Below are 15693 nucleotides of genomic sequence, written 5' to 3'. Positions count from 1 at the left end.
TTCATCAGAAGCCACGGCTGGCCAAACAGAAAAATAAAACCTTCCTGAGTTTCTTCAGTAAATAAGCCTCCTCCACTGAAACGGAGTCTAGCATCACTCCCAAGCTGGCAAAGGGCTCTGGTCCCACGGATTCAAGGTATCGAGTTGGCTCCACCATTCTAGAAGTGCTCGTCAGTCTCTCCCTGGAGCCACCCTGCGGAGATGCTAGCGCAGAGGACAACAGTGTGGGCACAGGGCACATTCACCACTGTTGTTGCTGTTGCTGTCTACAGGATGCTGCGTTTGGGGATGGGGTCGCCATCTTGGCTCTGCTGCCCAGTGGCTCTCCAGAACATGCTCTCAGTAATGGCAGCCAGCTCCTCAAGGTTCTGTGCTGTGCTTTCCAACCCTGGCTGCACTGGGTCACCCGGAGAGCTTTAGAAAATCCGGATACCTAAGCTACACCCTAGACTGATGATATCAGGATCTATGGGAATAGAACCCAGGAGTCAGTAGTTCTTTCTTCTTCTTCTTCTTCTTTTTTTTTTTTTTAATTTATTTGAGAGAGAGAGAGAGAGAAGAATAGGAGCAGAGAGAGAGAGAGAATCCCAAACAGACTCCACACAGAGTGTGGAGCTCAATGTGGGACTCGATCTCAAGACCCTGAGATCATGACCTGAGCAGAAACTAAGAGTCAGATGCTTCAACGACTGCGCCACCCAGATGCCCCAGGAATCGGCAGTTCTTAAACCTCCCGGGGTGATTCCAGCGTGCAGCCAACACTGAGAACCGGCGGTCTAGATGCAGGCCCAGAGCCCACACCTGCGGGCCCTGCTCCCAAAGACAGCAGCCAGTGAAACTCTGACTCATCCTGTATCACCTGCTGTGGGAACACTGAGCAATCACGCACTCTCTCCAAGCTCGTTTTCTTACCTGGGAAGTGGCAAAGACCACGTAGGCCCTGCCCGTTTCACAAAGTTATAAACACAAATGACAAAATCTTAATTCAATGAGGGGACCACACCTGTCCCACACCTTTGGCACCTACACTGTGTTGGATGAATGTATATGGGATGAATGAATGAATGACATCAGGCACCCACTAGTTCACAAGCTGAAGAGCTAAGCATGGTTATGCCCATTTTGAAGACATGGGTCTGATGGCCCAGAAGGTCCACAGGGCTCATGGCAGAGAGCACGTCTCCTGTCCGACTCATAAGACAGAGGTACTAACAACACCCCATTGGACGCCTCCATCATTCTTCTAACATCCCCCAAAAGCCTAACTCCCCAGAATTGAACAAGAGCCCTAGATTACCCCTGCCACTCCCTATAGTAGAAAAAGAAGCCCTCAGGCTCTCCGGGTTCTAAGGCACAGCCCAGTGGCCTCTGTTCAAACACCTCCTTGGACCTCCGTGGGGTAGTAGCCTTTGAACCCCATCCCTACAAAACCAAACTCCCTGGAATGAATATTGCCACTGCTCGTGAAAGAGCCGGGGAAGGGAAGAGGGTGAGGATTTGCTTGTTTCAGAGGAGGGCAGTGCCTGCTCATGTGACCATCCGATCACATACAGGGGTCAGCCAGCTCGCCCACATGGGTGTGTACTGCCTGGCACCATCAGAGTGCTCTCTTCCTGGCAGGGGTCCCTCCCCCCGAAGGAAACGCCAGTTTGCCAAAGCTAGAGAAGCAGCAGAGAAACCGCCACTCTCCCTCTCAGGGTCCTGGTTTTAAAGGATTAAAAATGAAGCAAGCTCCACCAAGGTCTATGTGTCCACTCTCCTGTGGCTTATCAAAAGCCAAGTGAAGGTCAAGGTGGCCAGCAGCCCAGAGGCTGCCTGTGGTCAACAGTGGCGTGGCTCCCATGCCTGGAGGCGAGTTGGAAGGTGGCCTTTGTCTCTGCCCGTGAAGAGATGGATAGACGGTAAGTGAGAGCCAAGATAAGGCAAGCAGGAAGGCACGTTTGGGTGGCTCTGCCTGGGGAAGGGCCCTGGGCCCAACAGCAGAGTCTCTTGCCCTATTCCTTGTGTTGGGAAGAGTGGGTTTCCAAGAGGCCAATGGCTTTTCCTGGTCTGCTTAAAAGCAATTAGACTCTCGATGGAGTGGGATTTGAGAGCCCACCAGTCAAGACAGTGGGACCCAAGGATGTGCCCAGCACTTAGCTGGGCCCTTGGCCTCAACCAACCAAAAAATTAAAATGGAGATGAGGACAGTGTGGGTCTTTCCTTACACAAGCTCAGAGGCAGAACAAGACCAGCCCGAGGGAAGAGATTCACAAACCAAGGCACCCCACCAAAAACTCATACCAAAAAGTGTGGGAGGAGATCAGACAAGAGTCTTAGGCCTGGAAGGCTTCTGGGAAGAGGTGCCGAAGGGTAAGGCCTCTTGGTTGTTTTCATTTGGTTTTGAGGTTTTTTTGAACAGCTATTCAGGGCTTTCCTGTTGGCTGCAGGAATTCGACAGGCTCAAAAGCAGGGAGTTTAAACAAGTCGCAGCAGGGAAAACAAAGGCTAAATCTAAGGAAATGACATAGAGCCTTGAACTCGGCTGCAGGGGCTGTGGAAAAGCGAACGCAAAGCCGTTGGGATCTCAAGCTGCGCTCTTCCTGACCTTCTCAACCTTTCCAGGCTGATACTGCTGCTACTTTCGCTCACGAAAAAGAAAAAAGCACGAAAACTCAGTGTCTCTTCAATTTCACGTCCTCCGCTATTCCCCAAAGTGGCCCGATTCCTGGAAAACAGCTTTCGTTTATCTTCAAGCAAGCAAGTATGCACTGGGCCAAAGGGTAAAGAGTGTCCTATCTGTCTCTGGGGAGACACAGTTGACCCAGATGGGGTCCCCCAGCCTTTCTGGGAGCTCCACGTCTGGGGAGAGGGGCCCAGTGGACACGGGGGTGAGCAGAGAAGTGATTCAGGAACGTGTCCAAGGATCAGGAAGGTGTCACAAGACAAACAGGGGTTATCAGCAAGAGGAATTTATATGCTCACCACTGAGGATGAATAGGAGTTTGCTGGGAGGAGGTAGAGGCCTTTTAGGAAAAGGGAAGGAGATGTTCCAACAGCTCAAGTGCTGGAGGCACACAGGATGTTTGAGAAACAACAAGTCTCTCTGTGCATTGGGGCACAAGGAGCGTGGGGGACACGGGGGAAGGCGGGCTCCAAGGCCAGAACTGGGACGTTAGATCAGGCAGACAGACCGTAAGGGCTTGATCTGCTTTGTTAAGGAGTCCGTGCCTTATCTTGCAGGACCTCTAGACAATGCTGGAGGAGGGCCATGCACACGGTTCTTCCAACAGACTAGAGATTGAATAACTCTTCAAACAGTAGGGAGGACAAGGAGGGGAGGCAAGGGTGGGCAGGGGACCATTACTAGCACAGATGAGAATGACAAGAGTGTGAACTAATCATGGCATCCAGGGGCCACGTGGGATGCTGTACCCCACCCACCCCCAATTCTTCCAACCACCCTTGCAAGTGCATGGCATGGAAACGGGCTCTTGAGACCTGTATCTGCAGTTAGTAGTGGCTCTGGGGCTCAAGTCCAAGTACTTCCAAGTCCCAAGTACTTGCTGTCCGTCATCCCCTGGCTGGAGCCACCGCCAAGAAGTCAGGGAGGTTTATCTGGACCATGACCTCTGCCTCCTGTTCCACCATGCTTGGCAAAGGCACAGCAGGGGACTCTAGATGGGTACAATACAGAGGCAAGGGGACTTGGGGATAATTCCATGAGATACAGGGACTTAAGGTGTCTTGGGTGACAGAGAGCTGCAGAATGCCATCAGACACAGGCCTGTAGCTCTGGGGGAACCGGTAGGCCAGGCAGACGGGTGGGGGTAGGGGGGAGCACCAAGAAAGCAGAGACTCCCCCGCTTTTCCTCTTAAATGGCTGTGCTGGGGAAGGGTAAGCCCCAGAGCTGAAGAAACACGGGACCAGGAACCAGAGCCACAAACCCTGGGATGTCCTCTCTGTCCCTCTCTAGATCTGCACCCAGAGCGGCCCATGACCAGCAGCAATCAGCTTCTGCCTCCTGCCATTCCTCCCTGTCCATGTCAGCTGTTCGTGGTGTCTCCAAGCGAGCCCAGTCTGTATTCCTGGCTGGGCGGGAGCGCTTCTGGGTTGAAGGGCAGCCTTTGCAGAAAGGTTGGGGGCTCCAATGAGGTGCTAAGCACAGCAGAGGCCGGGGATTCTCCTGTGGTCATACCCTTTCAGGCCAAGCTCCAGACTCTAGAAAATAACAATCAACAAAAGCAGGGCACTCATTTGTGCCAACCCTGGTGACATTTTTCAGCCCTCAGAGCTCGGAGGAATGTGGCCATTTCATTGAGGCTCTGGAAGGCACCCATCCCATTCCCCTTCCCCCACTCCCTAACACCCCCCCAGCCCCCTTCTCATTTTGGTCTCTCTCTCTCTCGTCCTCCAGCAGAGGGAGGGAAAAATAAGTGTGTTGTTCATTCTGGAAACTGTAGGCCCTTGTGCGGGCTTTCCATCCTGGCTCTGTTAAAGTGCAGAGTTGTCTGCTCACGGTCTGACGCATCATCAATAAGATTCTTGTTCGGGGCTTCCAAGGCCCACGCAGCGCTGGGCGGTTCAGCTGCTGGATTCATTGCCCTCGGCCATGGCTAAGCTCTGCCTCCTGGTGACCTCCTCCCTCGGTTTTTCTCATCTTGAGGCAGTCTTGCTTTTTGGTCACTAGTTTCCCAACCATAAGCGTCTTCCCAACATGCCGAAAAAGCTGCTCTTCGCGGCTCCCCTGCTGTTTTATGCACACAGTTTTATTTATTCAGCTGCATTTGTTGAAGACCTGTGATTGACCATGATCTTCCCTCCAAATATGAAACAAAACAGACCTCTTCTTTAAGTATAAAGACACGCATCCCTCTCCCTGCCCCAACAGTTCTGAAGATGGAGCCACTGGGTATATTATCTGTGCAAACCCAACTGCTGGGGACCGACCACAGTGAAGAACGTGGGAGAAGTTTCTGTGACTAGCAACGGCACCCTGTAGCCGCAACCAAGGGCAGAAAATCCCGAGTCCCTTCCTCCTGGTCACAGAGGAATCCTCAAGTTCTCAAAAAGAGCTTCTGGAAAACACACCCCTTCGTTCCGCCTAAGAAGGAACACATGAGGCCGAAGTCCCCTTTCCTCAGAAGGGCCACGTGCCAAGCCAGCCTTCACCAAGCACCTGCTGAGTCCCGGCACGCTAATGAGTGGCTTTTTTTATGGTGGCAACAGATGCGTAACATAAACTTAACCATTTTAATGACTTTGAAGTGTACAAATCAGTGGCAGTGAGTACACTAACACAGGTATCCTTCCGAATTTGCCTATTCTAGACATTTCACATACATGGAGTCAAGGAACACGTGGCCTTCTGTAGAATGGCTTCTTTCACAGTGTGTAACAATTTTAAGGCTCATTCGCCCTGTAGTCCACCAATACTTCATTCCTTCTCCTCCTCTGGCAACCTGCCTAGCCTTTGGGGTCTGAGTCCTCTTCCTTAACATAAGGCACGTTGAGATTTATCTATGTGGTTGCACAGATGAGCAATTTGTTCTTTTTGATTGTTGTGCAGTATTCCGTCCTGTGGAGGTAGGCAGCCCGAATGTCTCCATGGGTGCACGTATCTCCTGGCCGGGGGCTTCTGCAGACACAGCAGGGTTCCATGTCCTTAACCCGGGTCTGTCCTGCTCCTGAAAGCACCTTCCCGATGACTCAGGAGGGTACGCCTGCGTTCCTCACACTTAAGACTTAATGCCCACTCAGGGGCACGGCTACAAACAGAAAAGCAGCGATTCCTCACAATGGCTGTGCAATGGAATCATCTGAGAAGTTTAAAAAAAAAATTCTGATGCCTGCATCCTGCTGGATGAGAGAGATCCTGCTGGAACTGCTCTGGGTGGGGTCTGGGCTCCAGGAGCTTTTCTCCCACGAGACGCTAAGGTGCAGCCAAGTTGACAAACCACCGAGATAAATAAAAGTATAATTATTGCTTTATAAAAAGTCTTTTTACTTTATACATTTTTTAAAGATTCATTTATTTTGAGAGAGAGCGAGCGAGCACGTGAGCACATGCCCATGAGCATAAGGTGGGGCAGAGGGAGAGGGAGAAAATCTCAAGCAGACTCTGCATGGAGCACGGAGCCCAATGCTGGGCTCCATCCCACGACCCTGAGATCACGACCTGAGCAAAAACCAAGAGTTGGACGCATCACCAACTGAGCCACCCAGGCACCCCAACTTTATACATCTATAAGATTCCTTAAAAAGCAAACCTCCACAGTCCTTCTTTAGGAGACTCAATTCTGATTTTTACACGTGGAACTTTCTAGGGTGATGCCTGTTCTACAGTCAGATATGCTTGAAAATCCCTTTTTGCTCCCAAAATATTTTCCCTTCTGGACAGGAAGGATGTGGACAGCAAGGACCAACGTGCCTATAGGCTTACACACTGTGGAGCTCAGTTCTCCATTCTGCTTAAACAGGTGGAAGTTCTTATGGAAAATCAGCACCCAAAAGACTCAGAGGCTAACCCTCAGGCAGGCTGTCATGGCTCCTGCCTCCTTGGAGCCCAGGAGACAGAGCCAGAAAGGACATAACTTTCTCCAGTATAAGAAATACTCGAGGAGGGATGCCTGGGTGGCTCAGTGGGTTAAGCCTTTGCCTAGGGCTCAGGTCATGATCTCAAGGTCCTGGGATTGAGCCCCAAATCGGGCTCTCTGCTCTGGCGGGGAGCCTACTTCCCCCTCTCTCTGCCTGCCTCTCTGAATATTTGTGATCTCTCTCTCTGTCAAATAAATAAAATGTTAAAAAAAAAAAAAGAAGAAGAAGAAAGAAAAGAAATACTCGAGGAGTTGGTTTTGTTTTTTTTCTTTTTTTTTTTTTTTTTTTTAAATCTCCATCTTCAGGAAACGAGGAGAGGGTTTTGCTTCATTTACCAGCATTGTGCACACCCACCCCACCCCTTGCCGGGTCAACCTTCAAGGTCAGACTGTCATCATTTTTGCAAGATCTGCTTTTTCTCACCTATCTTGGAGTCTCATCACTTAAAACACTTTCCCCACGCAGGGGCCGCCGCCTGCATTCCCAGATGAGTGGCGCGGGCTGAAGAGATGGGACAGATGCTTTGCTGCAGTTTTTGCATGGCTGGAAAAGCAACTCGGCTTGCTTGCTCACCGCTGACCTCTTCAGCGGAACCAACCTCCCCAAGAGCAGAATTCCAAACCCAGCCATGGAGCCAGCTGGAAGCAGCGCTGCTTCCTTAGGGCCCTTTGGAAATTCACAGTAACCGCCGAAGACATCACACTGAGCAGAGCAGATCAGGGAGGCCCGGGGCCTGCCCAGGGCCACCTCCCCTCTGCCGCAGCCTGCCCAGAAGCACCGCCAGCTCGGCCAGCCCAGAAGCACATGGCCCTACTGGCCATTCTCCCACCTTTATCGTTTGCTGCTCGTCCCCTGAATGCGAGTCCTGCGTCTCCAATGACAATGAAACACCTGTGTAGGGAGGGGCTGCCTGATCTGGTGTCCCCGCTGTGCCTAAACAGGGCTTTGCTCAAAGTCAGGGCCTGGAGAACACCGGCTGAGCATAAGGCTTCCAAACCCACACACACGCAGTCCAGTGAAAGCGCCCCCTGAGTTGTCTCCTATAAAAGGGTCTGGGCGGGGCACCTGGGAGGCTCAGTCAGTTAGGCAACCAGCTCTGATTTTGGCTCCGGTCATGATCTCAGAGTTATGAGATTGAGCCCCAAGAGAGTCTCTCTCCTTCTGCTGCACCAACCCCCTCCCATGCTTGCATTCATGCTCTCAAATAAATATATATCTTTAAAAAATAAAATAAAAGGGCCTAGGCTCCTTTGTCCGGTAGGTCTGGGCCAAGAGCTCACCAGTCTCCAGCCGTAACTGCAGTCCCCCACCTAGGCCAGATGACAGCTCTGGAATGACCACCCAGAGGCAGCCCCCAGCAGGTGATGGGCTAGGAGCACGTAAGGCAGATCCCTCACCACAGGTGGCCTGTGCTGAGAAAACTCTCGGGGGTGCAGGGAGGAAGGACAGGGAGGCAGCTGTTCCCCTGGAGGCCAGGAAGCCCAGGGGTCAGAGCTGATCCCCAGGGCACCCCTGCAGGTCAGGAGGCTCATGAGGGCGGGGGCCAGACATGCCACGTTCTAGCAGCCTCCAGGGGCCAGGCCACACAAGGCAGCTTTGGGGCCTGGGAGGCCTTTGTTCCCCAGCCCAGTTAGGACATTCCTTAAATGCAATCTGCCTGAAGAGTGGCTTCATTCAGGCTCAGCGGCCGAGGCCAGTTGTGTGGGTGGGACGCAAAGGTTGGGTTGGGGGGCTCTGTGCAGGGCACGTCCCCCGGCCGGCGGCAGCCTCTGCAGTCTCTGAACAAGAGGCTTTCGGGGTTTACTCAAGGTCACGCCGGAAGGTTGGGAAGTACTGTGCGGCAGAAAGAGAAGCTGGAGGGGGAGTGTGGTTATCCGTCAGTGGAAAGGTTATGGGAAGTTTTTACTCTTTGAGAGCCTATGCTAGTCTGCAAAGCCCAAGAGTGAGTTATTACACAGAAGACACATCGGCGCGGCTGCTCGGCTTTCGGGGCACGTGCTATTTGTAGCAGAGGAAAAGGACACAAACCAAACAAAGCACAGGAAGGAAAAAAATAAAAAGCACCCTCCATCCCGATTTCCTGTGTCTTTCCGGCACTTGGCAAAAGGAACCAAACACCCGCGGACTGATGTGTTGGAGGAGGCTGTATCCTGCTCAGGCCTCTGCCTCCCAGGAGGTGAAGTCAGCCCCGGCCACCACCAGCAGCCTGACCGTGGACTCGGGCAGGAGGCTGTCCCCCAGCCTGATTCAGGACCCACCGGCCCCCTCAGGCAAGGAGCACTGCCTTGAGCTCCAAGAGAGGTGGGCTGGGGAACGAGGGCCTCCTAGCTCCCCAGGCTTCTTTGTCTGACCAGGACCTTGGGGGGCTCCCAGAAAAATGGGGGGTCTCACGCCTGCTCTCACGCTCCCCTAGGTTCCTGGTCCAGAGGCGGCGGCATCCTTCAGGCCCTTGCCGCCTGTACCCAAGTCTTAGCTCCAAGTATTGGTTCGCTCTTGGCTTCCCTGTATACTGGCTGTGTGGCCTTGGGGAACTTAATTAACTTCTCTGGGTCTCCGATGTCTCATTTGTAAAATGGGGTTAGTAACAGTACCTACTTAACAGGATTGGCGTAAAGACCACAAATAATCCCATGAAGTGTGTACACGAAGTTAAATGTTAGCTGCTAAATAAAACCTAAACTCCTCCTAAAAGATGGGTATAGAAAGTGTCCATAAACATATCCCCCCCAACCCTGCCAACACATACATTATAATTTTAGTAGGGCGGCTTCAAAAAGGCCATTGGAAACATCCCTCCCTGATTTGCAGGACTACTAAACCACACCCTCACAGGTCAGCAGGGGATACTGAGGTGGAGTTTAGGTTAAGCCCTCCTGGGGAACAACCTTCCTAGAAACACACAATGCGGGGAATAAACAAGTGAAGGTTTTCGAAGCTTCCTATAGCTCCTGAGCCCAGGGCTCAACAAGTTAAACGTGATCCCAGAAACATAGAGGGAGAAGAGTCAGGGGCAGGCTGTGATGGGAGAGCTAGCTATGGGGTCCTGGGCCTCTGTTCTGTCCCCTGCCTGCTCTCCAGCCCCTTCTCAGGCTGCCGGCTGCCTCCCTCCACAACCAGGCAACGTTCCTTTGGGCACAGAGCACAACACTGCAGCAGGGACAAGCCATAAGCGTGGGCAGAGCCTATCTGTGGCTTTCCTCCTCTTCCCCAGCATCCGCCTGCCCTTATTTGTACTCAGCGCTCCTTTGGGGAACCCCTCTACCCACCCCTATTTGTGGTTGGGGTGAGACTAGAACCCCTGCCCCTTCTCCATGGGCAGCTGCATGACCTCAGATCCAGCCAATCAGCATGTCACTGCCCCAGCCTGTGGGAGGTCTCAGGACCAGAGCTGAGCCAACGGACATCAGCCTTAGGACTCTAGGCAGGCTGTTCGGAGGCTCCTTCTTCAGGTGCCCAGATCTGCTACAATGTTGGTGCCAGGCCCAGTGGCCCCTCTGGGAACAGTCTGCCTGAGAAGGAAAACAGGGCCTGGAGATTCTGTGGCCAGCACTGCAGCCCAGACTCGAACTTGCCCTCCCCTGTACCGCTCTGTTACGTGTGGCCAAGACATCCCGTTGTTTCATTAAGCCAGATAGAGGAGGGGGGTCTCCCTTGCTGGCGAATGGACAGCAGACTACCCAGCACACGTTTATGATGCTGGAATCTGGGCCAGCCCGTCTGCCGACCCAGTTTCCGTTCCTCCTACAAGCAGGACCACCATTCCCGTTTCCCTGAGGGGAGATCGGGGGTACCAAAGCAGGGTCACACTGTAAATGTCAGAGCTCAGAATCAATAGGTCCTTCTGGCCCCAAGCCTAGAGTTTACTCGATCAGTCTGAATCCACTTGACACTGGTGAAGATGTGCTTATTAAAATAAACTGTCCAGAAAGTGAAACGCCAGAACATCCTCATGAAAGCAAAGCATGATAAAAGACGGAGGGAAAACACACACACACACCTTGAGAAGCTGAGATCGACTGTCACCGAGGCCTAGGGTGAGGGCAGAGGACCAGGGCAGTGAACCCGAACCTGTGCGAGCCTTAGGAATAAGACAGGAGTGGAAACCAAAGGGGGAACTCCCAAGGCCCCGGGGGGAAGAAGAGCAGAGCATGACCTCTGGCGACATGGAAAAATCAGAGAAAAGACCATCACTTATTCCGGGCAGTGCTGATGGACTTCAGGCCACAGAGCCCCCCAGGGCAACCCCATGGGAGCACGGAGGGTGGAAACTACCACGACTCCCGACTCCCAGCTCTGGGTGCACAAAGCTGGAGATGATGCATTTGCCCACCTGCCACACCTGACTCCCCGGTGCCAGGGGCCACGCCCAGAGGATCAAACAGTTGATAAAATGGGTGTGGTCTGATTAAGTTAGGAGAGGAGAGGAGAGAGATTGTCTAAAATAGTCCTTAACATTAGGAAGAATGGAAAAGCAAAAGTTCCACACAAAGGAGCCATTTTATCAAAGCCTGCAGATCTGTAGGGCTGTCTAGCTAAACAAAGCTGCTTCTGCCAGGCAGAACATCTCCAACGCACGAGATCGGATCATCACACAGAGCTGTACACAATCCCTTCCTGTGAACCCCATCCACTCGGAATCAGTCGCTTGCAGGGAGGCATCAACAAGGGATGAAAATTAATGATTTTGGTCTACTCGGCATTCTTTCTCCCTTCTTTTGGTAATGGGCGCACCTATTCCATATGGTTCAGATTTGGCTGGCCCCCACCTTCGCCACAGGAGCTGGGGAGGTAGCTGAGGATTGGCCATCCTTCAGGCCACTGTGATGGGTTGAAGCAAGGCCAGAATTTCCCTTAGGATTTGCTCTATAGGCTTCAGGAGCACAAGGTCTTTTTCTTCTTTGGATTACAAACCATGAGGATGTGTACTTGGAGCTGGAGTAGACCCATCCCCGTTCCAGTCTGAGGAGGAAGTCAGTGCCCAGATGGAAACAGAGCTGATAATTAGAGAGAGCCCTACTCACATTGCTAGAGTCCCTAGATCCAGCCATTCCTGAAGCTAACTTTGTACTTGCCAACTACATGAACCAATAAATTCCCCTTTTCACATAGGCTAGTTTTTAGTCATTGCTGACCAAAAACTCCTTGTTAATATGGAAGTAAAGTCTGAACAAACAGTGGCTCCATGTAAACCACCCCCTTTATAAGGCACACCTCAATTTCCCAAAGTCATAAAATGGCTCCCTTTGAAAGGTCCAAGCACAAAGCCTACAGGGCCAGGTAATTTTCTCAGATGACCCACATGGTGTCCAAACCACCAGGAAAACTGCTGACAATGGCCAACCAACACTGAGGGCATGGCTGGGATGGTCCAAGTTAAACCACAGTGCATAGCAGCAGGCGTGGGACAGATGGTGGCTTGGGGGTGGGGATGGGCTGCCTCCTGGCCAGGAGCCCATCCCCCCTCTCTTTTCAGACTGGTACTTATGTCCTTGTGCTAGTTTCCACTGTCCACAGTGCAGGGCCCACAGTGCCCTCAAATTGTGGGTGTGACACATTTGTGGGCTTTGCTGTGAACTCAGCAAGTCAACACCTATAGCTAAAAACAAAATAAAAACCAATGTAGTAGAAAATATCAAAATGCACCTTATTCAGTAAAGGAGTAAAATCTTCCATACAACCTTTGGTTTCGGTGTGTGTGTATGTGTGTCCTGGGATACAATATAAGAGACATTTCCTACCAAGGCCCAATAAAAAAGTTTGAAAAACACTACTATAGGCCATGATCTCTTATGTGAAACCTGCAAAGCCAGAGGTGTTTTGAAATTCAGTATATGTCACATTCCGGAAAAGAAACAGCACACATGCCCCAGCAGGGTCTGGAGAAACACTCAGGAACACATTAATTAGCAGTTCTATGGCAAAATGCACAAATCCTCCTATGAAGTGGGGTCGATAGATTTAGAAACAGTCCCCCTGTTCAGCAGCCTCCAAATCCACGTGTGCCGACCTCCCAGAGAAATTTATGGTTTTCCAAGTCTGGGGATTTGGGCATTCGAGGAGAGGTCTCTCAGTTTCCTATGGACCTTTCTCAGGATTCCCAGGATCTTTCTCCTTCTGTGGCCATAAAATCGACTTTTAATTATCCAGTTTTAATTTATTTTTAAAGATTTTATTTATTTATTTGACAGAGATCACAAGTAGGTGGAGAGGCAGGTGGCGGGGGGTGGGGGCGGGAAGCAGGCTCCCTGCTGAGCAGAGAGCCGAATTCGGGGCTCGATCCAAGGACCCTGGGATCATGACCTGAGCCAAAGGCAGAGGTTTTAACCCACTGAGCCACCCAGGCGCCCCTTAATTGTCCAGTTTTTAAAAGAGACTTCCTGGATGGCGGCAAACCCACACCAGGCTTTTAATGAATTAGTGCAGAGCTGCAAGGTCTGGGGGTGAAGCTGCTGGGGGCAGATGGGTCTGTTGACCGAATTAACTGTGCTTCAGAGGGGGACTCACTGGCTTCCGGTCCAGAATGGTACCACCCAACTCTTTGGCCACTAGCCACAGGTGGTTACTGAGCATGGGGAGTGTGGTTCATCTGAACAAGATGTGCTATCAGCGACCCTGTGCCATTTACTTACTTAGTGCCACTCCCCGCCCCCCCACCCTGACCAAAAAGAACGTCAAGTATCTCAAGAGTGTGTCTTCTTTAAATAACGATTATATGTTGGCAGGATGGTATTTTGGATGTATGGAGTTAAAAAAATATTCTGAAAATGAATTTCACCTGTTTTTTGGTAAAATTGCTTTAAATTTTAAAATTGACATCTTAAAACTATCTGTGTATTTTGCTTTCTATTAGCACTGGTCTGAGATGTCGATTAGACTTGGAGGTTATCAAATCATGAAAACTCCTCCTCCCGATGCAAACAAAAAGTATTGAGAGAGAGAGAGAGAGAGAGGGAAAGGGACTTGGCCAAAGTCACACAATTCTTTTGTGGAAGTCTCCATTTCCTCTACCCGCCCAAGGCTTTCCAAACCTTCTAGATTGAAGCTGTTTTGTATCCTGAAAAGCAGAGGAAGGAATAAAGGTCATTCTTTCAGGAGAGCTCCAGGGAGTGGCCGCAAAGGGCTTGGAAAAGGTAGAGTTTTCTCCACGCGCTGGCTGTTCTCCATCAAGGTGAAAGGGGTAGGAAGCGAGAAGGTCTCCCCTCAGGAAAACAGCCGTGACCAGGATGAAGCAGATCTGGTTACCTCGGGGCACACTGTACTTTGCTGCCAGGAGCAAGGGCCAGTCCTTCCATTGCAGAAATATTCTAAACGAAACCCTTGAGGTTCTGTTCTATAAACAATGTAAAGGTATCACAGAGTTCTGAGTCAGATCATTGTTTTCACTTAACGTTTGAGCCAAAATTTGTCAAAAGAAACTGCTGGTGTACGATTTCCGACATGTCTCCACTGCATTTTGGTTTCTGAGAACATCTGAAGTTTGCATTTGGCTCTTTATACAAATCTCCCTTCCTCTCCCAAGCCCATGTCAAAGGGACCCCCTCAACCCCTTTCTTCCTTGTCCTACCTCCTCTCCTACACCAATTTCTCATTTGAATGTATCCCTCGAAATCATAAAATAAGTTTGAATCTTGCAACTGTTTGCATGTAACACGGAAGCATTTCCTTTATTTCCTTACCTCAGCTGTGGTGTTACTGGATTGGGGATGCTTCTTAGAGCCCGTGACATCTCAGAATCTGCCTTTTCTCAATCAACTCCTCTCCTTCCAACTGTGATTTCTCCATTTCCTCATAGTGAGAGGGCTCTAGGCACCATGTCATGTTTCTTTGGACAACAGATTACTTACTAATTTTTCCAAGTCCCTTAAACACTAAAATTCCACCTGTCTCAAACCTCAAACCAGAGTTCTCAAGCACAGGCATCTTGTCTTGGGGTTCATTTTGGGCATGACTAATGAAGACAGTGTAGGGTTTGGGGGGGTCGGAGGGTGCTGGGGAAGTATCCCCTTCTTCCAGCCCACGCTTCTGAAAATCTCTGCCCTTTCCATTCAAAACTGGTCATTGGGACCCCATTCAGAAACTCCAGAACAATCCCAGCTCTGAATCCCTAACTTGGTTCAGGAGTTGCTTACTTAGACATGAGGCTTAATTAGAAAAACCTGGAAATAAAGGAGGTTTGCCTTACCATTGTTCTGAATGTCATCTGGCACAAAGTGAAGCAAAAATACAATGAAATCTAAATTCAGCAACAAGGATTAATAGATGTTATGATGGGTCACTTTCTACTGAAACTTAAACTATGAAGATAGAATTACAGTTAAATAAAGAACACAAAATGCTATTAATAATAAACCAGTAAAAGAGAAAAAATACAAACCGAAACAGGGAGACTGCTTTTATTAAGAATAAAGTCAGCCAAATGACTGACCAAGTTTATCACACTGAGCTCTTATAATAAGCCTATAGAGTAGATTTAATCATCTCCTAGATGAAGAAACAGAGTCAGGGAGGTTAGATAACTTGCCCCACGTCACTCAGCTAGTATGTTCAGATCTGAATTCAAGTCACTCTAATCCCCCCCCCAATACCTTGTCTGGCCTCCCCTGCAGTTTCTTCTTTCACGTCCAGAAATTTTCAAGCAAAAACTTAAGTAGTTTAAGAAGTTTTTAAGCAAAACTTAAAAACAGAAAAAAAATCCCCAGTCATTTAAAAAATAGACCCTAGCAGAGAAGGCATAGCTAGGGGAGTATTACTTGCTTAGATTTATATATGAATAGAGAAAACTCTGCTAGTCCATTTCTGCTCTGATTATTATCAACACAAGTTGTTAGTGACCAACTCATATCTTGTGAGAACAGTAACACAGTAAAAGAGAACAGTAAAAGACTCAGGAAAGACATTTAACTTATAACAGGTGCCAAGACCACTATGTTCAGGTCTCTGGTGTGTGACACAGAGTTGTGCAAACACTTGACAAGTTTCCCAGTAAATCCCACATGGTAATTATTCTGTAAATGCAATGAAGAATTGGTGGCCACATTGCAAAACATGATCAGCTTTAGTACTGGGTTTTAGAAGACTTCTGGCTTTAAAAAGACTAAATGCCTTTGAAAAGGTTT

The 15693-nt window shown here is 50.0% G+C and overlaps 1 protein-coding gene across 4 annotated transcripts in view; it reads right to left on the bottom strand.

The window, feature by feature from the left end:
- The window catches only part of AFAP1L2 (actin filament associated protein 1 like 2), a 96057-nt gene that overhangs the window by 39288 nt on the left and 41076 nt on the right, over window positions 1–15693 (bottom strand). The gene's annotated exons all lie outside the window — the stretch shown is intronic.

This window comes from Lontra canadensis, unplaced genomic scaffold, assembly GCF_010015895.1.
Source record: "Lontra canadensis isolate GAN:19392208 unplaced genomic scaffold, GSC_riverotter_1.0 scaffold3, whole genome shotgun sequence".
Taxonomy (NCBI): domain Eukaryota; kingdom Metazoa; phylum Chordata; class Mammalia; order Carnivora; family Mustelidae; genus Lontra; species Lontra canadensis.
This window is presented reverse-complemented; position numbering and strand designations above follow the sequence as displayed.